Source organism: Prenolepis imparis, unplaced genomic scaffold, assembly GCF_030444845.1.
Source record: "Prenolepis imparis isolate NDT839.2.m4 unplaced genomic scaffold, iyPreImpa1.0 SCAF_9, whole genome shotgun sequence".
In the NCBI taxonomy this organism is placed as follows: domain Eukaryota; kingdom Metazoa; phylum Arthropoda; class Insecta; order Hymenoptera; family Formicidae; genus Prenolepis; species Prenolepis imparis.
In genome coordinates this window covers 1,397,674-1,423,778 of record NW_028141167.1, presented here as the reverse complement: position 1 = coordinate 1,423,778, position 26,105 = coordinate 1,397,674, and the positions used below count along the sequence as shown (strand labels likewise).

General features: G+C 40.3%; 1 protein-coding gene across 8 annotated transcripts in view; it reads right to left on the bottom strand.

Moving 5' to 3' along the window:
* Prosap (SH3 and multiple ankyrin repeat domains prosap) overlaps positions 1-26,105 on the bottom strand; it is a 120,388-nt gene that overhangs the window by 71,167 nt on the left and 23,116 nt on the right. For all 8 annotated transcript variants that reach the window (XM_083046395.1, XM_083046396.1, XM_083046397.1 and 5 more), the window contains exon 2: positions 2,666-2,727. The gene's annotated coding sequence lies outside the window, so the exon portion shown is untranslated. The remainder of the gene's footprint in view (positions 1-2,665; positions 2,728-26,105) is intronic.

Genomic DNA, 26,105 nt, shown 5'->3' with positions numbered 1-26,105 from the left:
ATATTTAAAATTGATAATTTAACTATTATTGAAACGACAATATTTTATATATAAAAATTAATATAATTAAAATTATTATATATTTAATAATTGAAATATTTATATATAATGTTATTAAATAAATCATTTTTACAGTTTATTTAGAGTTTTCAAAACCTGCCAATGGATGTTTCCTCTATTCTTCTAATTATCCGATGCAAAAATGATCTTGTTATTTAATTTAAAAGGACAAACATGCAATTATATCGCATAATTGAAGGGTTCACAAATTACCATTGGATCTCAAAGAGTGTTTCGCGGGCTAAGAGGGTTAAATCTTTAATCCTTCTAATTAATAAACGCCGCGCTATAAACTATAATTTCCGTAACGTTGCGGCGGTCAGGGGCCTCTGGAAGAGGCCTGTCGACCGAAAAGCAATCATTGCAATCAACAAGCGGTAATGATTGACCGGCTTAATAGAATCCGGCGCGTGATCTTAAACACGTGCCTCGGACGCGAGAGCGGAAGGAGGTGAACGTACCCTTATATACCGACGTCGCGATACTGTTCCTTGGTCCGAGGCAGGCCGCGCGTACGAGTTACGTTCGCGTGCTTTCCACTCACGTGAGTGCCGCATAATGCTTAATATTTCACTGTGGAACGCGGCCGCTTTTCACGATTACACGCTCGTCGACCGTACTTGTGTGCGCATATCACTCTTCAGCACGAGAGAAGCAGCATCTTTTCATAGGGAAAAAAAAATAAATATATGGGCGGCGTAGAGAGAAATCAGAGGCTCAATCTTAATTTCTTGATAAAAGCCGGATAGTCGGAAGGATAATCGATACATTAAACGCGGAAGTGTGTATGTGTATGTGTAATGCTCTTCGAGGAATCGCGACCTGTATATGACTTTCCGTAAACACATTTCCATTTACATATATAATATTTTTTTATGTACGCAGTATCCACTTTCTTGCGTGTAAGGCACTAGGCACATACAATGTATATAAACGAGTTCCGATCGACTATATATACGCAATCGAGTGGTCTCTCGTGTTTAAGAGGGTAGTAATGTAAATCGCGAAAAAGTCAGAAAATAACACGCTTATGTCCCCCATCCCGCGTCGAAACGTTTACTCCCCATTAAAACGTTTCTCGTGTCAGCAAGGGAGGATAATCGCACGATAAAGCGATGGTTATGCTCCTATATGAAACGTCGCACGCATATATATTCGCATGACGGCTGCCTTTTAAACGAACAACAACGTTACGCATAATATCGAGTTAGAGCTCGTGAAAAATTAAAAAGGTACGCCAATCACACATGTATACATATACAACATACATCGTTGGCCTGTTGAAAATTCCTTTATAAACTTATTTATACGAAACTAGTTCGTTTTTACGTAATATAAAAAAGAGAGAAAGAGAGAGACGCGGAGGAGAGAGTTATGAAATACGGTTAGTCATTTACCAGTCGTTATTCTCTATAAAGGAGTTACCCACGCGAAGCACGCCCTTCGCGGCGAGAGGACTAATTAGCGTACCGGAAGATTAGAGCGATCCGCGAGTATAATCTCCCCCCTTTCCCTTCCCTTCTATCTATCTCTCCCTCTCTCGCCAAGTAATAACGGTAAAATCGAGATCAGTCAAGCTCCGAGCGAGTAGAACGAGCTGTTCGCGGGTATCTCTCCGCATTTACATTTAGCGGCGGCGGTTACCCTCAACCGCACGATAAATTGCCGCTTCGCATAGCTGTACGACAAAATTTCTCCGATTGTAATTCGCTATCCGGTGGACGGCTCTAATTTACACAAATCGGCTAATGGAGTGGATATTGGACGCAAAACTAGGCACGATTGTGCATACATTACACATACGGAGCGCGAACCATAATTAATATTTAACAGTTTCTCGTGTGGGTGAAGGCGTGTTCGCATAATGCAGACGCGCGTTAACGAGGCAATCGCGTAATCCGAGGCAATGATATAACCCAACCGTGGGCCCAGTCCTAGTTTCTAACGCGAAAGAGAGAAACGGTTGCGTTAACATCTGTTACAAAGGGAGACCATGTATAACGCGTGTCGGGCCACCGGTTTTAAGGTGGGTGGCGACACTCCATGATATATAGGGACGCGATTTTCATCGTTTTCGACCGTCAATGAACGTCTCGCGCTGTATCTCTTGTAAAAATTAAATTAAGCTCAAAGTCGAGTAGAAGAAGAATAACGTTGGAGAAAGTCCAAGAGACAGGCTGTTATTTTTTTATCCAAAATACGTGATTATGTATATTTTTTTCGTACACAATTGAATAAAGTTAATAATGGATTTGTATAATTTTTCACTTTCCTAAACTCGATTATGTAAATTCTTCTATAATGCAGCAAATTGGTATATATTTAATATGTAAAAGCTAAATTTAAATTTACAAATATATTCGAAGGATAATAAATTTTCGTTGCAAGAGCAAAATCGACGCAAAGCGTACACGGGAGGAAAAAAAGAAGACGCGAATTGGCGAATCTCCACCGTAAGTTGAGTTTTCGGCGCGTAGAAAAACGATCGATCCTCCACGCGATAAATCGAATGCCACCGTCGACGACGGGCAGCGCGCATCATAAATAACTTATCTATAGCGTTAAAGAGACAGAGAAAAAGAAAGAGGTGGGGAATTTTACTCACCATAATCGGAGCGCGATCTCGCCGCTCGGATGCAGAAGAAGGTGATCCGCCGACCGCAGCATCTGTAACAAGAGAGAAAAATTCTCTTTCACAGCCGTGCTAATTCACCGTTATACATCTATCGGCGCGTTATACACTTCCGGCATAAGGCACCGACGCAAAAAGAAAAAAAAAAAAAAAGAACGAAAAAAAGTAGAGAAAATCATTATAAATATATATAAATTTTTGACGGTGAAAAAACTGCTGAAACTCTGAAATTTCTTATACGAGGAGAATCCGCCTATGTCTCTGTCGCCTACGTCAATAAAATCGCAGAAAGGACGACGCTGACCTCCGAAGAGACGACGATTCCCCGCGGATTCGAGACTCTACAATATTCTATCCCTTCCCCCTTCCGCCCCTTCGTCTTTCCCTCTTCAGTTGTATGGATGTTCTCGCCGGGAAATGGTCTCGCAGCGTGCCTTCCCGCGAGATTATCTCAACCTCGAGGTCACTGAGAATCGCATAAATAAAGCGCAATTCAAGAAACGAGCGCGCGCGGTGTTCGCCAGAGGACGAATAGAGAAAGAACGCGCGCGCACGAGAGAAGGAGGGGAAATGAGACGAAAAAACCGTAAAGAGGATCAAATGGGATCCAGGAATCCAGATTCCCAAGTACCTCGAGAGAAATATGAGACACGATACCGGGAAATTTTCTCGCTTTACAAAAATAAAAAAGAAAGACACTTTTTATAACATTAATCTTAAAATATTAATATCCTGTGATATATTTGTGAAAAAGAGATCGACTTTAATCAACAACGATGCCTCCGTATTTGTTACAGGTCACAGAAGAGATATTAATAAATTATATATATATAAATTATATATATAGATAAATTTTAGATATTAAAGATATTAATAAATTATCAATTTGAATAATATTACAATTATTGCACAAAAGGGATCAAGGAGGAACGTTATTTCTCTCGCGTTTCGAGAAACGTCTAGTTTTTTCTCGTAGCGCCAGAAATGCGTGCCGAACGAGATCTCGTCGGCCGACTTTTTTCCGGGAACTCTGTGTCCGGAATCGTGCAGGAAATCGTAGCTCTCTCATAGGGAAGAGCCCAGAGCATCCCAGAGTCCCGTACGCGAGAGCGCGCGGCCGGACTTACCGTCGTTTATTTCTATTTCCAGTCTCGAAAAATCTCAAGTCCGTGCACAAGGCTCGCTCACATATACACACACATACACGGCCTATCGCAGCCTTCGCAGCCGCGAATTAGCACGCTATAATTTGGCCGCGGCGCACATTAATCTTCTTATCGTTCGACAAGGAAATAAACCAATCTCGGGGGGGCCCGCCGTGAAATACGTTACCATAATATATCGCGTGAATGTATATACATATACATATCATTAAACAATCTCTTCGCGCCGAAACACAATGGTAAAAAGCGTGTGAACAGTATGGCTCGATATATCCTCCACCCTTTGACTGCACTTTTCAGTTCTCTGCGTTATTATCGACTTCTTTCAGCACGTAGTAATTTAGATTTCCATTCGCACGAAAGATTCGTCGAAAGCACCTTTCGTACCAAGATTTTTGTCCTCTCTTCTCTGAATAATTAACGCCGCTTAACGAGAGCGACTGCTAAAACTTTAATTATATATGGAGGACAGATATACAAAGAAACATCCTCGAGAAAATTACGATTTAGTTTGCGCGCGTTACACGATACGATCATTATCGAGGCGGACTCTTAAGAGCGGTAAACTAAGCGCGAGACGTAACGTTATAAAATCAAAGGCGAGATTAAAGAGCCGCGAGAGACGGGTGTATAATAGTGTCGGGTGATAAGAAAGATAAGAGCGCCTTAGAGGCGGCATACCGGGTGTCAAGTTTTTCGTATCACATGCCTTCTCGCCGCATAAGTGTCTAGGATTACGACTAACGATACTTATGGGAATCTACGGACTCACTTTCTACGCGGTAGAATTAAACGCGCACGCAACGGAGAACAATGCCGGAACATACTTGACGAAATGCCTCGTGAAATCTTGAATCATCTTTCACGTGTGTATATTACGATGGTAAAAAGGAAAATTGACGATTCCGTGTCGTGAGATTTTTAACGCGATACATTTAAAAAAAAGCTTACAAAGACAAATGAAAAAATTAATGCTCCAAAAAAATTCACGAGAATTAAATTATACGAAAAAAAGAGAAATTACGATCGCATGGGAAGAGAAAACTTTAGTGCTTTGAAAAACTGCGCAGGGAGACGAGAAATATTTCTTGCGCTTTAAAAGGAGGGCAAGATCCGACATATATTCCCGACCAAGTCTTTACCGTCAAACTGCGGGGACACACACACAATGAGGGGGTTGGCTCTCTCTCGCAGATGAATTCGAACCTCCGTACGATGTGGGCCCGCAAAGTACCCGTTATTCCCGTCGCTCGCTCGCATGCAAATCGTTATTATTATCGCCGTTGTTATTATTGCGGTGCCAGATATACCGAGTGCGCGCCGCGCATATAACAATAGTCTCTTTTCGCGCGTACATATAAGGCGAGAGTTAACTCTTTCTCGTATAATAACTTCAATTTTGAATTAGCATATACGCGCACCAAAACCGACCGACCTGGGCGCATCGATCTGCTTACAAAGTTTACGGGGTGACACGTGTGTCGGTCAGACACATGACATCTTTATTAAAAACTCCCATCGAGATCGCATTTCGTCACGGAGAGAAAATATCCGTTTGAAGTTCTGTGTGTTGCAGTTAATACAGAGTTAATAATCGCTTTCGCAAATGTTTCAATAATTAATGAACGATACGCCGGGCAACAATTTTCATCGCATTAAACGTCATTATTGCGAAAGTGGATTGACCTAGATTATAATGTATTATAATATATATTCTCAATACATTGTTCTCTCGCACAATACATATATTTTTCGTTATATATAATGTCAATCAATTCTCGTGAATTTTTAAGAGTATTTTAATTTTTTCTTTTTCATAAAGATTTTTACACAGCAAAATCGCCAATTTTTATCATCATAAATATACATAAAATAATATATAAAATATAATATATACATATTATATAGTATAATATAAACATTAAATATATAGTAGTGCTATATTATATAGTTAATCATTTAATCTAAATATTTCAATATACATACATTGTAATAGTTAAGCAGAGCGATAACTAGACAGTCTAGTCTTGCAACCCCGAGTGGTTCGTCCGCTGCGATCACGGTACATCGCGCATCTTTGCGGATAAACAACACGACGACAACGACGACTACATCCAACGACAACAACGGTAGCGTGTAAAACGCGGGCATGCTTATCCGCGCGCGCGCGGGGAGAGAGATTTAATCTGATCGGCTATTATATACGCGACGTACAATAACGCGCGCGCGCGCGCGCGAGTTGCTTACAAGAGCGAGCGAATAGAGACGTTGGAGCGTGCAACCGCGTTGCTCGTGCGATGCAAAATCGATACTTTCCCGAGCCGTGTATGTGCGCGGCCCTCGCACTGACCTATCGGGCGCATCGGATAACTGGGTGAACCCAGTAGCAGGGCGATAATAAATTAATCATCTGGTTATCGCGTACACGGGCGTAATGACTATCGCTCTTCTCTTGTCCGTCGCGCGGATCGTCCCTCGATCGGTTTGCAACCCGAGAGATTCCTCGACGTCTTCCCCCTTTCCTCCCTCTGGGAACCGTCGCGGTTATACAGATCGAAAGACGAAGCGCGCGAAATGAGAGAGCCGACGTTCCCTGTAATTCGCATGGGAAAACTGTTTATATGCGCCTCCCACTGTCGTCACTCTGTACGTATATATACAAGATATCTGTCATCGCGCGTTTCACAGTTAGTGAAATTAATAATGATAATTATATATAGCCTCTTTCTCCGATTCATGTATATATTTTTGAAATCGCCTCAAAATGTCAGAGAAGCGAGACCGAAAGTATAACGGGAATGCTTAAGAATCGCGCGAACTAGAACCGACATCGAGAGTAATTTTACGCGTCTCGTGTAGGTTTCGCCTTCTATGACAGAGTTCCTTCTACACCGCTGCATCTCTCGTACGTGTCCTTTTAAAGGCGCCTCCACACGTGCGCTCTGTGAAAGAAAGAAGGCCACGAAGAAAAACACAGGGGTGCGCGCGCTCGGATCTGGCTATAAATAGGAGTACACAGACGCGCTATTTCCCTTTAATCCGGAGAAATTGCGCGATATCGCGCGGCTTCGGGACCGGTTCCGGTGCTATAACGCATTTCCGAAGGCGCGTTTAAGGCCTTTTGCGCGCGCCGCGTCTTTTAATGCGCTTTTAATGAAGAGGTTCCCACGAATATCCCAATTATCGCGAGATTATCGCGCGTCGTTGAAACACCGAAACGTCCTGCGTGAAGATCGCGCGTCGATAATCGATTATAAAATAAAATCGCAAACAAACGTCTCAATCCTACTATAAGAATTCGCCGATTGCCAGACAGGATTACATATGCGGTTGAGTAAAATCGAGATGAATCTTTCGAGAATATGTCGACACGTCTCCCGCGATTAAATTTCATTCCGCATTGCAGCAAAAAACTTATCACTCTGCCTTCATCTTGTTTCATATATATACGTCATTCAGATGCACGATAATCAGCCCGCGACACTTGTCTCGTGGATTTGCTAATTTGGAGTTGAATGTGCATTGCGAAAGGGGGACCGGTCGCATTATTTCGCTGATAGTCGTAACCTGTTGTTAAGTGCCTGCAGAGAGGCCGCCGCTTAAATCGCGACTGGTAATACGACGGTGATATCGTAATGCGATATTTAATGCGATATTAAGTATAATATACGATTTCCAAGTTAACGACGGTGCGCAGTTTGCCGTCAGAGTCCGCAACGAGCTTAAACAAAGAAGGTCGTCTGGCCTGGCATCGTAAATTAAGAGGTACGCGACGCTCCGAGACGTATAATTCTACATAAGCTAAATTGTTCAAGTGTAGAGATTTCTCAGAAATGAGAAAAAAATTTTAAATACTTTAGTATACAGATACAACTGCAGTCTCTTTTTTTTTTTTTTTACAAAATTTGCAAAAATAATCCGAGTTCTCAAGTTTGTAGAAAGAATAAACGATTCATTATATATTGATTATTATTGCGCCCCCCCCCCCCCCCCCCGAAGCTTCCATATAGATTCCTTTGTTTAACGAAGAACAATTAATGAACAGTTACGCGGCGCGAGATAATTAATTAAATATTATTGCTTTCGCAGGAACGTTTTCTATGTTAATCGCAAACACGCAACTCATTACCCCGCCGAACACCTTTGACTTTGACTCTCGCGCGATATTTTCATCTATTAATAATTTATACACGGCGTTTCAGCGATGTATACCCCGTTGCACGGGGGAAAGAGGAGAAGAGGAAGAGGGGAGGCATTTGCGATATCTGTCGATAGTTTCACAGTTCGCATCCGCATTATTACGCGTGCGCGTATCGGAAGGTAGATCCGCGCGAGATAAGTCCGACCGATGCGTGTAGATGATGGAGAGAGAAAAGGAAAATAGCTCTCGCGCGCGAGATTAATGGAGCCGACCGACCGTTCGCGCGATAGGTCGAGGTTCTCAACACTTTCACCGAATAATACGTCGACAAGTAACGGCCGCTAATTGCTTCTCGTAATTTTAATTAATCCGCGTACAGAGGCGTGGAAGGAAGACGACAGGAAGACGGAAATTCCTGCGATCGCGCGCGGCATAAAAGGTGCGAATATAACTGCGGAATAATACTCTTCCGTAAAGATTCATCTCGCGTATATACACCTCGGGTAAACAAGCTGTCGCGGCCTTTCGTAATGTCTTCCGATATTTCATCGCGATTGCACCGACACGATTCGCGCGTATTATTATTTGTAGGCGTTTTTTTTTTCTTCGTCTGACACATTAGCGGAATTACGTTGCCGCGTTCGTTGTCCTATTGTCAAAGACAAAAACTTGTAATTGTGATAAAAAAATGTTCAAGAAGTGGGTGAAAATTTATCACTTTCACCGAGGGGGAGAGAGACATCGGATAATGAAGTGGTGCGTAAAATAATTCTACTCTTTTGACATCCACTGTTGTGTAATGCGCAAGATACAAACACACTACTGATTGATAAATGGGAAATGTAATTATAGTGTTTGATGGCTTCTCTTGTGGAGGGGAGGAGGAGGAAAGGGGCCGCCGGCGAGATTTTCGCAAACAGGTTCTCGAAATGTTAACGGGCGTCACAAAAAAGAAAAAAAAAGAAAAGATACGTAGATTAGCGTTCTCGTACGTTTCTTCTTATGGGAACGCTAAATCACGGATTCTCTCGCACGATGAGAGACAATAGCGCGGAGAAAGAGAGAAAAAGTCACGGAACCATTTCCGAGAGGGAGAGGCGGAGAGATCTTTCTTCTTCTCTTATACAGTCTATTTTACGAGGATCCCACGCGCTTACGCGCGCGTTTTGCACGCGATCTTCTAATTCTACCGACGGATCTCGTCGGTTTCGCAGATCCTCCCTCTGTAAAATATCGCGGATTTCCTCGATTCCGCGCTGATCGATGAGATTATAACGAGAAACTATCGCCCGAAGCGTATAACTGCTCTCTATCATCGTTATCTTTGGGAGCCGGAGCTATATACTTTAACTATACTTTAACGTAAGAGAAACTATCGATCTCGATTTATACTGTCGTTCGTAGTACGTATATATACTTCGAATCTGGTCCACGCCGCGCTCTAATGCGTACCAATAATAATCAATTATACCGATCAAAAATGTAACTTGTCGTTAATCTTTCCGTCCGGCTTCGATACGTTCAGCAACACCGACAGATATTTTTTTCATCAGAGATTTTAAAAATTGAAATTTCCAAAAATTAAGTCCTAGAACTTGTTATAAAAATCGATAAAGTATTTCTCGAAATTCGTTTTATATTAAAATTTTATTCTGTCAAACACATTATTCACAAATTTATTTTCTTGTAGAAAATATAAAATTAGAAAGATTATTTTAAAAATATTAGAGAAAAGTATCCTTTTCTCGAAACTCGCGCACTGTAACTGTCACTATTACATAATAAAATAATGATGCCTACACGAGGAGCTCATATTATACGCGTATTGCTTAATAAGGCGAAGCGCGGCTGACACGAAGCAAGGGATTTAAATCGATTCGGGCGCAAATCGATTTCCGATCTCGCGAATCAATCGTCGATGAAACATGTGGGCTATCGGATCACTCTGCCCACACTTTATGCGCGGCCCCGACACAAGTTTGAGTGGGTTACACCGCATACTTTTGTTCGTCGAGGTCCGCAACGAGAGGCAGGGTTGGCGCGGAGAAAGAGAACGAAAACAAGATCGAGACACGAAGAGAGAAAGAGAGATCAGCATTATAAAGTCGGGTATGCGCGCTACTTTATACCGACGAGATCTCGCACGATGCCGCTCGCACTTTTACGTAATACAAGCTCAAGCCCCGAGTAAGAAGCGAGTTTAGCCTTCGAAAAAGGCGGCGACGCTCGAAAAGGTGGGCGAACCGCCATAGGAACAAGATCCTGCACGTATGTGATTTGGAATAATCGATCTCTATATTCCTCCCTCGTTTCTTCCCCGTCGTAAAATTTGACTACTCACGCTCATAAATTTATTTTTCTCCAATAGAAAGATCAATTGTATTCGTAGAGATATCGCATAAATAAGGACTCTGTTATTAAGTATGTAACGATGTGTAATGTCTCATTGAATATACAGTGTGATTTGTTTGTTGGATGCTCGAGTTTTGTCGCGATGCGAATTGCAAACGTACATATACGAACCGCCCATATGTTAATTGCGCAAAGTGAAACTTGGCCAGAAGGCGTATCATTTTTTTTTAACCGCTCTTAATTTTAGATCCGCTGCAGTGACAAAGTGATAAAAAACAATTCAAAATAGAACATTAGTGAAATTAATTAATTCTGTCCTCAAAGCAAGTTCGATCGAAATATTTACGCAGAATAAACGAAGCGTGTCGCCAGAAGCGATTTTAACTTTCAATTTATGTCATTAGATTTATTTTAAAACGCAATCGTTTCAGTAAAATGGGCAATAAATCAAAAACTAAAAAAAAATGCTTTTTAGAAAGATGAAAATATAAATTAATTAAAAAAGAAATTTTGTCACTTAAAATGCTTTTTCATATAAGTAATGGAGATGCAAAGCTCTTATGGCGAGGTACTAAAAAAGCGCGTTAAAAAAAACTTGGCGACGAGTGTCAGAGACGATGCGAGGGAGCGAATAAATCTCAACGTTGACGCGCTTAGGTACGCCACGCAATTTCCGTTCCGTTGTGCACCCAGTACTTTTCCCCCGAACGCGGAGAGACGTTTCCACGCCGCGTAATTGGGAAGTTTCCGAGAGGTTCGTTCGTTCGATCGATCGATCGATCGATACCGCCGTCGCGGCAGCCTGCGCAGGAACCTTGGAATTCCGCGAATTCCTGCGGTACCGTTTGGTGCACCCTGCGTGTACACTTTACACACGGGAGCTGCCTTTGACACGCGCGCGGCACTTTCAGGGTCAATGAGAGACGGAGGGAAGCTTCTACCCCGAGTAATGGGCCGACTTGGTAAATCGGTATAAATTAAGATACATCTCTTCGCGCGAGCTGATAAAAAGGAAGATAAGAATTTATTGATTGAATATTGCGCCATCGATAATTACGATAATTTAATTGATCTCGCAGCTCATGCATATAAGTATAAAATGACGCGGAATATAACGTGGAACGCCTTTGTGTCAATCAACTATTGTACATTTTTCATATTATAACTTGATAAAAAATAATTCAAGAAAAAAGTACAAGAGAATAATTTCGTAATCTTTTTGACGCTGAATATGATTGGAAATTGTTCCCTCATATCGCAATCTTGAAAAATTTGTAATTAAAATTGTAATTAAAATTGTAAGAGTAGGCTATATTTTTATGTATTTTATAATCATGTTACAGTTATGTATCAAACTTTTATTGTAATCAAAGTTAAATATATTATTATTATTACTTTTAACCCTACAAAATTTGTCTTCTTGGTGATGATTAATAAGATATTAAATATAGAGTTTATTGCGAAAAGAAAAATTGCAAATTATATTTCCTTTATATAGATTTTAATGATTATAATCATGATGTAAAAAAATATATACATATAATATACTATATATTTTCTTTCATCATAGTCGTAAGATGTATATAATAAAATATACATTATTAAAATAGTCTATTAAACCATCGCTTGTTTTGCAACTTTAATCAATATTTTCAAAATTATGACATTGATGGAACAATTTGAAAGCCGGAATCATATTCAGCGTAAAAAAAAAACTATGAGAAACTATTATTTTTGTGTTCAAAAACCAATTTTCGATTGAACCGTGCAATCAATCTTCATTTTTCCTATCGGTAATTTTCATCGCAGTTAATAGTCATCGCGATAATTGAAAATATAAGCGATTCTAGATTAGTTTCCCGGCTTTTACTTACGCTATTGACTTCTCGAATACATATACATCACAGCCATATCGAGAGTGTATGTACACATATCTTTAATATCTTTGCGGCGAATCGACATTGATTAAGGGAGGGCGAGGGGTGCATTCTTTCTGACCATACACACAAGGAAGGAACGAACGGATAATAGTAGAATCTCTCTTCCTCGTGCGGCCCTAACGACCAAGAAGTCTTCCTTACTCCGTGCGTCTCTAACGTCCTGTGCATTGTTACTTCCGTCGATTACGAACAAGACGTAATAGCTCGAGCTGTCATTTCGCAAACAAACGTCCGCGTAAATCAGATTGCTCGTAGCACATAATTTATAGCGTTATAGAAGAAAGAGTAATAGGTAATCAAATCGATAATCTAAAAATACAAAAGTTTTATACGCGCGATAAAATTCATTCAAGATATTAAATCCGTAGTGAACAATTTTGAAGAGCTACTCGTCGGAAATATTGCGTCGATATATTTTCGAAATATAAATGGACATTGTATCTAATTTAAAGGTTTAAAAATAGTCACTCTTCCCGAGCGTATACAAGCAGATATAAACTCCGCGCTGATATTTAGCGAGCCGCGCATGACAAATCGTCGGTATGCAGAAATAAATCGATTAATCGCGTTCGTACGCGATGCGGCAGCAGAGAAGAAGAAGAAGAAGCGAAGTGCTGCTGCATCGGCGCGGATGACGTCAGCGGTGACGATTGATTAGGCGGAAATAAGCATCGAGAAGCCCATATAACCTCGCATTAGCCTAATGACCGCGAACGCAGGTGATCCGGTGATCTACGATCGATGTTCCCTCCTCTCCCTCCCCCATCTGTTTTGCGGCGAGATATCCATGGTGGATCCTATGGATAATCGCCACGGGATCACGGTCACGGATCCCGAGCTCATCCTATACGCATGTTTCGCGAGATAACAAGTTGCTCGCGCTCTTCAGCGTATCGCTGAATGCGCTCTCGTACGTACGCGCCTGTATATTCAAAGTTAAAGGAGTAGGAGAGGGGAGAGCGACGCCGATAAGGTAATTTATATTCCGTGCTAAATACACACCGTGCGCGCGCGTTTTCTTCGGCCGCCGATCTAGTAAACGGAGTAATGACGTTGCTTGATAAAGAATCTTAATCAAGCTCCGCGCGGATGATAAAGCGAACCTAACGAAGATGTAAGCCCGGGCGATTAATCGCGGCTGGAAAATCCCAGCTGTCGGTTTATCGAGATATTGATGCGCGTTTCATTGCGTGTATATTTATTTTTCCTCCGCGTCCGTCTGTCACGCGCGATGATCGAAAACCGTTTCGCAAAGTTCCGATATTCCGAAATTATTTACTCCCGTGACGTCGAACGATTTCCTGAGATTACATAGAAAAGTAGGTATATTTTTTAGATTATTTTTGTTCTTCTTACAACCCCCAATTTATATTATTTTCCTTATTTGCGATCTCTTACTTTGAATATTTAAGTTGGAAAAATAAATGTAAATTTTTATACCCCATATTCTCTTAACAAGTTACACTACATATATTATTTCAACGTTTGAATAAATTGAATTAATATTTCTCACGCGAGACAGATTACGTTCGAGATATATTCCACGTATAATATTATTAACCGACAAATGTATCGGCCTACAATAAGCGCGGAATAAGCGCGAGTCACGCCGGCAGCTTTGCGCGCAATCGATTAATTAATTAAATGCTCGTAATGACGGCGCGCGTGCGTTTCTGCGACGATTAATCGGTCTTACGAAGCAGCGTACAGCAGTGTGTGCAGCGAACGCATTCCGCGATTATATACGCCGTTTCTGCATAATGCCGTTTATCGACGATGAAAACGAATTTCTACGTAATACAGCTTAAAAGGGGGGGAAAAAAACAAACAACGATTGGTCACGGTCTCTCGTTTCATTGATTTTATTTAAATCGCGAGCTATTTATAAAGACAATAATATAATAAATAATCGCGATCTCGCAGATGTGCGCGATAAATAATGCATAAATCGAGGCGAAATCGATAAGCGCGCAGCTTGTTTTGCTCGGGAGAGGTGCTCCCGAAATAAACACACGATTAAGAGAGATCTGAGAGATTCAATTAAGGTGAGCGAGAGAGCGACGACTAAATCGACGAAACGTGTGAAAGCGAGAGCGAGTTGCGATAAAAAAATCGCGCGAATCGGTATAAGCAAGGGCAATTAATCGGTATTGGGATCCAGTCGGATTAGCATTTAAAGGACCTGACGCCTTTTAAGACCAGGGGCTAAACGCGCGAAACGGCATATGGGAATTCATTAAAGGCAGAATTAATAACTCCACCGTCCGTCCATCAGTCTCTAATATGACTCTGTCTTTTACATCCCGGGGCCCCTTAGGCAGGGCAAAAGTCTTTACGTGCCCCCCGTTCCATCTTCTACATATCTCTCCCGTTCTCTTACCTCTCTCTCTCTCTCGAATCAGATCTCTTCCTTCTCTGTATTCATCCTGCCGACGTGGACCATTATTATCGCTCTGCATGTATTCGCCCTGCGATTTAGCAATACAAATCGATACGGAAGACACGACTCTCTCACAAATGGCTATAATATTTTTTTCCCTCTTTTTTTTTAAGGAAGGAAGGCCGCTCCTAAAATCTTATCGCGGCAAATCCAATTAACTCTCAGCGTACCAAGTGTCTCAAGAACGAAGATCGAAGAAGCTAATTTCTTTCTTTCTCGTATCGCTCATTTTCACTTTCCACTCGGATAAAAAGCGAAAGTATAGATCGACCATTAGAAATGATTAATTTTTCGTTTAATGATCGTTTAATTTCTACAAGAGTTTGTCGGATTCTCGATTATTCGTGTGTACATACGATTATCTTAAAGTTAAACATATATGATACGATTAAAAGTTTAAATTACATTCTGATATGCACGATATACTGAGTTCACATTGCTGCTCAAGCGTAGCCTCGCCGTTTTTATCTCACGCTTTTATCTCTCGGATGGAAAATAAATAACGAACACTTCATCTCCCTCTCTCTCTCTCTCTCTCTCTCTCTCTCTCTCTCTCTCTCTTTCTCTCTCTGTCTCTCAATTTATGCAGTGCAAATGTAATTCAAAAATTTATCGTGCCGGCAAATTTCCATTTGCGCAAATTATTTGTCGAAAGTGCGACTTGTCCGTGTAACGAACAACGCGCCGCATAATAATCGCACGCTAAATCACGAACGGAACGACGCACGCGCGCAATTTGTAACATTGCAAGTTCACGTTCGCGTATTATAACGCATTCCGCACGCTCGAGCAATCTATCGCATCTAACTTCTCTCTCTCTTTCTTACTCATAATTCGAATGCAATTAGAGAAAAACCGGGCGGGCGGATAGGCAGTTATACGAACAATGCTCGATTTATATGTTAGGCGAGCAACTTTCTAGTCGCGTGTTGCCAAGTAGCTTAGTAAATCGCTCTCGGCGTCCAACAACTATCGCGGACTGCTAGCAATAACAAACAACCGGTAACCCAGAAAGGCGGACAAAAAGAGCCAACTCTTATCTTCGTTCTTCGCGCGCGATACAGAATGTACTCTATAGTTATAAGGGACTGTATATTCCAAGATAATATAGGTATTGCGCGTGTTTTATCTCTTTCGAAATATAATGCTATTTTTTTAAATTATTTATTTAAAATTTATTTAGTTTTTAAATTATTTTTATTTTTTTTAATGATTGCGATCTCGCGATGCAAGTATTTTTTTTTCGCTTTTACAATAATTACGTTGGAGAAAACTCTAGGCAATTTTTTGAAGAAGGCGGAATAAATATCGTTTGTCTCTATATTATTGAATCGAAATAATAAAAATACGCAAGTTTTCCGGTGACACTCGTGGTTGGCGACGAACGGGCATAAATTGTGAAATAATAACTCGGCGAAACACTTGAAACTTTTTGCTCGCATCAGATGCGGCTATTAGCGTAATATTCGCAGAGAGGAGGAAGGACTCGCTGCAAGTTTTTCTGCCGATCGTGTCGCGCGCTCCTCCACCTACGCTCCGAAGAACACGATCGCTTACAAACAAGCCAATTTCGCGCCAGCCGAGGAGAGAAGAAGGTCTCACCCCGAAGGAGCAAAGTAAAGGGAGCGAGGGGAGCCGTCGTCGTACATTTTCGTCTTTATGATCTCGCTGAAACGGTTTCGTTCGCTGCCGGATCGCGGTTACCGATCTTCAATAATAATAATAATAATAATAATAACGAACACGCTGGTATTACGTTTTTCGGCCGAGACCTGAAGCGCGGGAGAGAAATTCGCTCTCTAATGAGGTCACGTGGTTTTGCATCTTCCTCGGACAGAGGCGATATATAAAATCGGCGAATTGGTCGATAAATAAAAGTATATGTTTGGCTTTCGTCAAATGGAAAGAGATACACTTCGGGGGGGCAGTTAAAGTTTTACGACGACGACGTTCGTGCCGATTTTCACGCACGGGAGTGAAAATCGTCCTCTTTTAACGCTCGATCGGAATAACGACTTTTAATAACGAGTACGTTGGTTCCAGTACGATCCTCCCCTCTTCCCCATCCCTCCGGGATGATGCTGTTGTCGACGCGAATCGTATATATTTATCCGTAAAACGAAACTCGTCGTTTGCTGCTAACATATGCTGCAAATCCGTATCATCGTAAAATCTCTTCTCCAAGCTTTTGCTCGTACGCCGCTCTTGTACATATATATATACGCTCAGTCACCGTCTCTCCCCGATATTTACATATATTTTACTAACAAATTCTTCGATCTATATTCTTATTACGTGTCTAACGCCAAATATGGATAATAATCTCTGATCTTTACACACGCGCGTTAAACGTAATCTTCAGTGGATGTATAAAACTCGGAATTGTAAATGTAATGTAATGTGTGTGTAAACAGGCCCCGTACATGTATTAGAAATTTTTCTTTCATCCCCATTGGGAAAAATCGTATATACACCCGTATAGGAACCTTCGATTATATTGCACATATTATTCGACAAACACCTACATTCGGTCACGTGATATATGCGCGATTGTTGGAGAGATAATTCGATACCGGACGTGATGTGTAATGAAATAAGATACTCCGATATTACATGTACATACACACGGCGGATACATCCGTGATGCACATTTTTTGCAATCAGTCCGGGGATAGTCCTCCTCTCTCTCTCTCTCTCTCTCTCTCGCGGATCGAAATTGACTTGGCCGTCGCGTTAATCGCGTCTCGATCTATCGAGTACTCTCTCCCTTGTTGTTCCGGACTCGAATCTATCGGACGGATCGACAGGACGCGAGAGAGGAGGCCGAGCATGAGAAATCACCGATCGTAAATCACCGAGTCACCCTGTGTGTATATTCCTGCACGAGCAGACTCACCGGAATCTCGCTTTTTTTTTCCTTCTTCCGCACGTGTGTTACTGGCGAAACGAAGAGGAGAAAAAAAGCGGGTAAATGTGGCCGGAAATGTGTACTTTTTGTTACGTGTTGATATATTTTATTTTAAAGATAATTTCGATCTCGGGCTCTACATTTACATGGCACATTTATAGTGAAGCAGCGCGAATAAATATTAATATTATTTATTTTTTAATTAAAAATACTAAAATAGATTTTTCAAAAGAAAGTCTGACGTGTCGTCGAGCACTTAACTCGCGTAACAAATTTTCCGCAATAAAAGTTAAATGACGCACTACTAAATGATACAGTTCACTTATCGTCAACGCGTTAATAATTACAAGCCTTGAAGCGTATGTAATATCAACCAACCTGCTTTAGATGAACGCAAAATCGTAATAATCGATTTTCGTCGATAAACTATTCATATTTCCACTTTTGCGACTGCGCGTGAAAATAATTAGACGTTTCAATCTTCGAAAACGAATATCTGACATATCCTTTCTTGGATTTAATTTATTAGGATTAATTTTAATGCAGAACGTCAATTCTTTTTCTTCTTTCTCCTCGACCACGATGCTTCTTGTGAAACATGACTTTTATTTATAGTTACTCTGATAATATATATTATAATAAACAATCTTAATTGATCCTAAAAAGTATATTAACAATTTGCACGTTTCAATCTCACGGAAAATAAAGGCGGAATAAATAAAGTATACGTTTCGCTCATTCATTTCTTTTCTTTTTTTTCAACACTACCTATATAATATATTTTGTTTTTTTTTTTAGAGACACGCAATATACATCGATTAATAAAATATGACACGTACGCGTGTTTTTTATTCCGGTTCTCGTCATCAATCAACGGTAACAAAAAGAGAAAAAAAGAAAGTTTCGCGCAACTGTGCCATTAATAAACTCGTCCCACCTCATGATGATAATCGAAAAATTCCGAGGAACGATATTGCGTTATTAAGGCACGCTTGCGTCGGCGAGGAGGCTACTACTATATCGGAAAAGCACACCTCGCGGTGTTCCGCATCATCATTTATTACGTACCAAACGGACCGAACGTGCGCTTCTCTTTGACGGCGCAAATCGGCGAAGGGAGAAGAGAGAAAGAGAAAGAGGAGGCGTAACGCGCGTGTTAATTATCTTTCACGGATTACACGATCGAGTACACGCGCCGGAAGTCACGCGAGCCGTCGCACGCGTAATGGTATCTTCGAGAAATAAACGAGAAGGAGAGAACGAAGCGAGAGGAGAGGACGCGAAACCGGGACGAAAATGAGACATAAGCGGATTCCCCGTGCTCCGGAACGAGTTTATTTAAGTCCGCTGGGGACCCGAGAGCGATTTAATCAAAATCTCTTCGTATATATGTAAGTCGGTCATGGCCGATAAGATTATTACAATCACTCATGTACACATGTGCACTGTCGGATTTACATTTTTTTTATTCGCATAAAAGATTAATATGTTATATAAGTCGCATATATATAATACTCTCTCTCTCTCTCTCTCTCTCTCTCTGAATAATATTATTAATGAAATATCAGTATAATTATACAAAATCCTATTAATTAGTATAAACAATTGTGTCGAGTAAATTACAATCCTTTATGAAAAATGAAGTAGAAATAGATTTTTAATAGCGACAGGAGAAAATTACTTCATCAATACAATGAATGCGAGTATATGTAACTATATTGACACGAACAGAAAACATGATGTAACTCTTATCGAACTCATCTCGCTTACGACGCTCATCTATGCTCAGCTTTATTCCTCGGATGTAGAATGGATTATTAGCTAACGCTCTAAAGACGCCTTTCAATATTTCTCAACGGTCATCTTCAAGCGATGCGTTGCCGCCGTTAAAGTCTCTCTACGATATTGCAATCCTCGACGCGGGAAATTTCTTCTCTCGCATCGTGACGAATGACGGACAGACGATGCAGGAAAAACCACTACGGCACATCACACCAAGCCAGAAACATCGAAACGACGGAGGATTCCTCCTCCTCGAGGGAGGAAGAAATCTCCGCACGCTTCTGGATCGCGATAAAACGGGTGACATGCGCCGTCGCGGTGATTCCTACGTCGAAAAAAAATATCGCAGCAAGAAAAGACATCGGGGACGCACATCCTACCGCAGCTCCAAAAAGACGCCCCCTCGTCCGAGAGAAATGAAAAGAAAAACAAAGGGTGAATTGAAAGCCATTTCCTAAAAACGCCTTTCTCTTTTAGAACGAAAATTACAGGTGAGCTTGTTTTAACCAATTTGTATCGCGAGGAAAATATAAGCGAGAAAAAAAAACAGGAAATGCGTAGCGCATAGAGAAAAGGTAGAAAGCGTGTAGTTTTGCGTAAATGTCGTCCGGAGAGATTCAGCGAGGAAAAAAAATTGAAGATAACGGATGTTAAAAGCAAAGAATGTTTAAACGCGCGCTTAGAAACGCGCAAAGAATTGTTAGCGATAAGGCGAGGCCGGTGATGCTGATAAGAGTGAGACGCAGACACAGGATGAAATCGGAGCGCAAAAAAGGGAGAAAGCAAAATAGAATATCAAGTGATATACATAGTTCTGTGACGCGACTCCTTCCTGCGAGCAAGACTTATTAATTACAGAGGGGAAGGGAAAAACAAAATTTGCTTAATGCGAGAAACTTTCGAGCGGAAGCGAGGAGAACGAAGATGAGGGGAAAAAAGTGGTGAAATGACGTTCTCGAAACTTTGTAACAAATTCGAACGGACAGACAGCAGCAGCGGTGGAGGACACCTAACACGAGTTATTTATCAGAGTTCTACGTGATGTGGAAACTCAATACGGTAATACTTTTACCGCCTTATGTAACCGTTGACACGCGAATAAAAATTCTAACTTGTAATCGAATGTGAGCGGTTGAACTTCGCCTTTGATTTTTATTGCAATGCTAGCGATCAATCTTCTACTCGTCACTTGCCATTTACCGTAGAATGGAAAACAAAACACGCGCAAAAAAGGGCAAGGCTACTACGTAACACGAGCGAGCGACTCGAGTCTGCGCTGACAGGAAAATATGCATAATCGATGGAATTCGAAAGTGCAACTAATTAGATTCGTCGTATGTGCGTCGGTGTATCCTTAGATAACTCCGCGTAAGCGCGTTCAACGCGCTACCATATAAGATGTAACGAGAGGCACAACGTGTGCAATCTCCGGTAATAAGTGCAGCCCGTTGCTTTGAGCTTGGCCTGGTATGCAAACACGCGCCAACTCGTTCGATCGACATGCGGAATCGTCACGATTGTGATGTATCGCGACAGCGAAAGAGCCTTCTCTCGGTATCAGGCACAAGCGGAATATGTATTGTATTTATGGCGTCTTAAAATTCGCTGCTTTGAAATTCAATGGATTGTGATAGCGCGATTTAATATCGTTTATAATGTGTGAACAATTACGAACGCGCTACAGGATGTTTCATGCAAATAAAGATACTATACGTATATATATGTTTGTAAAAGAATAAACATCTTTTTCCTTTGACAAAATTTCCGCAAATGCAGCATTCTCGAGAATCTCGAGATATATCTCATTTTTTAATATGCTAATATATTATACAATATTTATATAATATATTAATAATATTATATAATATAATATATATATATATACATATTTTCTGCTTCTTATTTTCCGTATAAAATCTTTATTTAAGTTGACATAAAACACAGTCAGAAGGAAATTTGTTTCATGTCGAATAAAATTTCTCCAAGTATCTCATTATAAAAATGTAAATATTATTAGCTCGACTATAATAAAATTATCAAAATTTTTACATGAGAAATTATTTACATAAAAAATCAAGAAACAACAAATGCATTGCATTAATAAATTAAACAATAAGATATCCTGGAAACAATAAATTTCCGAGAATTTTGTTAGAGGAAAAGAGCGTTTATTTTTTGACAAGGAACACGCTAGTATCATCCTACTTACACGAAACACCTGATATATCGACGATACTGAATAACGCATGCGATAAAATGGAAAATAATATATCTACAAGATCTGACTCGACTTTCGTGAGAACGTTACGTGACTCTCGCTTCCTACGACCGACCACTCCAATATTTGATAGTCCTCGGACATACAAAGATGAACGTGCGTTAAGAATTCGCGCGTCAGGGGAACTGGTATTGCGATCACGTCGACAGATAAATACCCCGACGCCGGTGTGGACAAAGTAATTATTTCGCAGCATCAGTAGCTCCGCGCGTCCGCGGGGGAGCATGAATATGCATAGAGGCAAGGTCATTTGTATGCGCTTAAGAGAATTTCGTACGCCGCGTCGGGTGAAAACTGAAAAAACTGGGTAGCCAGCCTCGAGGAGAGTTCTTTCTTTTGCGAGAAAACACGTCGTAAAAACTTACGAAGCTAACACAATCGTCTTTCTATCGACGATCATCGCGATAATTTTATCTGCAGACAGGCAGAAGCGAGATGTGAGAGTGAATTTTCATAAAATAGTAATCGACCTTTCCCTTTTTTTCCTTCCCGGCCGAGAGAAAGGACCGTTATGTCGTTATGGAAGTCCCGTTCGCGCTTCAATGACGGAATCACTTTCTTTTCGGTGGAAATCACGCGTATATATGCGATATTCGAAGATGCAGCATTTTCTCAGGCGCGAGAATCCGAGAAGCGAGACCGTAAAAGAATCGCTCGAATGTTCTAAAAACGGGGACTTTGCTCTCTCCCGCGCAAGCGCGCGCGTTAAAAGTGACTTCTTTTAACGCGCCACTTGGCGATCGTAAATTAGAAAAGAGTGGAAGTCTCTTAAGCCTTATACAACGAGGGAAAATACAGCGCGAGAAGAGTTTCTCCCCGAGAAACCGAGACGCGGCGTGTCAAATGTCGATCATAATTTTTAGATCGAAGACGTTTTTATTATTTTTATTATTAAGAGAGCTTGCGCAATTCAGGAAGGTTGTTCGAGTATTTTTTTTCTTTTTTTTTTTGCGATGCCATCTCGCAGCAACGACGGCCTTTGAAATTTGTCGCGTATCTCGCGCCGCGGGTGCACACGTGCGTGATGCAATTTCCTTCCTGACACAACGAATCGCATACGCGCGGAGATAAGGCCATCTCCTATCGAGCACGGAGCACAGCCGTCATAAAAATATCGCGTATATGCGAGAGGAAAACTATACAGGCTGTAAACTGTACAGGGTCTCGCATAAATGAAATATAGATCGGTACTACCGTGTTTCTTGTCAAAAAAACAAGCATTGCATTTGCAAAATTTCTGAAAATGCTTTCGTTTCCGAGATGTCTTATTTTTCAATCGCGCGTCATCGCGACATTCTTTCGAAATCATAAGCAAATTGAAATATTTTTTGTATTGAATATTATGTAATGGTTAAACACGGAATAATGAAGAAGTGACGAAAAATTATATAAATAACGTTTACTTTGTTTACATCAGAGCCGGAAAGCACTTTACTGTCGTAAGAAAATATCTTTTATGACAACTTAAATAAAAATAAATTTCTTCAAGTATTTTTTATTATAAAAATGTAAATTAGATTAAAGTGTGATACAATTGTCAAAATTTTTACACAAAGATAAATTTACTGCAAAAAAATTAATATTGGTATATACTAAAAACTGAGGTATATATTAAAAATGATGCATTTCCGGAAATTTTGCCAAAGTGACGAAAAAGGATGCTTACTTTAGAGAATTACCAGTCAGTATTTTATTTTTATACAAGAGACATTCTGCATACCTGACTTGATATTTGTCATATAAATATACGAGTGAGCTTTGGACGCGTATTCGCGTTAACCTATACCGTCGTCTGCGTGTTGAAGGCGATAGGAATATAACGACAATGATTTATTCAATAGAGCGCTGCAAAACCGAGATTAAAGTGTGTAATAAAGAAAAGATCTACTTGGCGAGAGAGGCGAGGAGTAAAACCTCTACGGAAGTTGGTAAAATCCCCGAGAGGGAGAGACGCGAAACAATCTCGGCGAAAAGGGCCGTGCTATCGAATGATTTATAAATGACATTGTTCCGCTTCTCGGCTTTTCGTCCTGATATTTTTGTTCGGTACCATCGCGCCGCACGACTCACAATACGATCGTTTCTTACAATCCGACATTCAATCACGAACGAGCCCGATCCAGCTTCTTAGAAGCCACCTCGTTCGTTCACCTTGCGACAATACGGGGCAAAAAGCGCGGAAAAAGAATGAGAATTGATGCACGTTCGCGTTACGCGTAAATCCATGGAAAATATTTAACATAAATTTAATATTTTACGCGAAACGTGAATAAGATACTTGCAATAAATTCCAAGTTATTATTTTCATTATAATTAGATTATATTGAAATAATATTTACTAAAAAATGTAATTTTTTTTTCTCCCGATTAAAAAAATGGATCCGAATCTGACGAAGAGTATAAAGCTCTCTCTTTCAGTAAATTTTACAAATATTAATTCCTCGAAGATCTTGAAACGTGGCCGCCGATACTACGATTCGATCTATGGATTATTCCACCGAGGCTGCTCGTAGCAAGTTAGAATCACCGGATCGGTAGTTAACGGAGCCGTTATCGCCATTAAATATGGCTGAACGCACGTATTACCAACTTTTAGATACAACGTGCATAGACAATTTGCCTCGAAACCACCCTCTGCCGAGCTTCTTCATATAGTAATGTCGATCGTGTGATATCGATTGTGAGAAAAAAGAAAAACATTACACGAAAAGAATTTTATAGAATGTTACTTCCAGTAAGATGGTAGCTCGGCCAAGTTTTTGTCACGTAATTATATACATAAGAATTTTAATAACATATGCAAATAAAAATACGATTATTATTTATGAACGCGTAATTATCACTCGCGACTCGAGATAAACCGCTCTAGCTGATGAATTCCGACAACTAATTATCCTACGATGTCTCGTTTCAAGAGTCATGCGAGATCCCGAGATCGGAGCTAATTTTTTCAATGATAGCATGACGAAGTAAAATAGAGGTGAGTGAGAATATCGAAAGTATTATTACAGTGTAAAGATTGCTAAGGATTTGTAAAGATGATACGAGTGAGATACATTCCGCAAGCAATTAGATGAGAAAGATTAAATAAGTATAAATTAAAAAAAAAAAAAAGAGAAAACATAATAAATAGTTATTAAAAACATTGTAGAAATTAAAGAAAAGTATAGTTATCGCACAATTCTAGATATAAAAATGACTATATATTATTTTAATTTATGATTTCTTTTTAATCCAATTAAATCGTTTGTGAAAAAAATCTTACTTATGTGATTTCTCGTAAGGTTTTACCGAAATAGAATATTTCCTAACGGAGGCTCCCCGCTTTCCGTATTCCCGAAGAATCGCGCAAATATGTCACACTCCAGCCATCGTGACGAATGGTTCCCTTTTGTTTTAAGCTAGATTGATCGCACAAGCGAGACGACGAGGCTGAAGGATACACGACATCTGCCGATGTAGAAACTATCGAATCGACACTTTCATTGTCGCACTAGCTCTTCTAGGTGATCGTCAGAAACGAAGCCTGTCGATGATTAATTAAGAAAAGGAAAAATCCAATCAGTAAAATTTTATATACGATCTCGATAATAGATTCGATAAAAAAATTATTTCAACTAAATAAAACCAATATACCTGAAATCTCTCCGAGTCTTTGACGACAAATCCTATTGTATCAGCGCATTAATTCACGAGATTAGGGATTCGAAAGAACGTGATTTTGTCAAATCGACTTGCGGCTCGAAACTTTGGGAAGGAAAAGAAGCGTGAAAGAACGAACCACTTCACTTGAAACGAGAAGACGAACTGAGAGGCGACTAAACGTATGCAGTTTTCGCGCGCATTGACTCGCGTTTCGAGATCGTCTTTGGTTTCAAGTCCCAACGGTCAACATTGTTGCAGTCGAGCGTCGTCAGCATCGTCAGCATCGTCAGCGGATCCGATAAGAGTAATACGATGACTGTGTCTCTTTCTTAAGGCCCATTTAGAACGACATTCAAATCAAGATTTATAAGAATAGTTTATATATTCGTGATGTAATTATTATTTCCTATCTCGATCGTCTAAGTATATATACGCGGTGCTTTGCATTTCTATGAATTTAAAATCGCTACATGAATTTTTTAATATCATGAAATTTTCATGATTAGATATAGGATAACAAGAGTTGTATTAATTTGTGTTGGAAAGATATCGCGAAAGGAGTTGATGATGTCTGTGTAAAGTATGATAGAACAGTACTGAAAAAATCATCTAAATTGGCCTTTACATATCACAATGTATAGGAGGACGTAGCGATAGAATAAACGAGAAGAAGCGAGAACAAAACCGGCAACGCGATACTATTTGTCCTCGTAATAGCGAGCGTAAGCACGTTTAGATTAACAGAGGGGGGAAGAAAGCGAGTG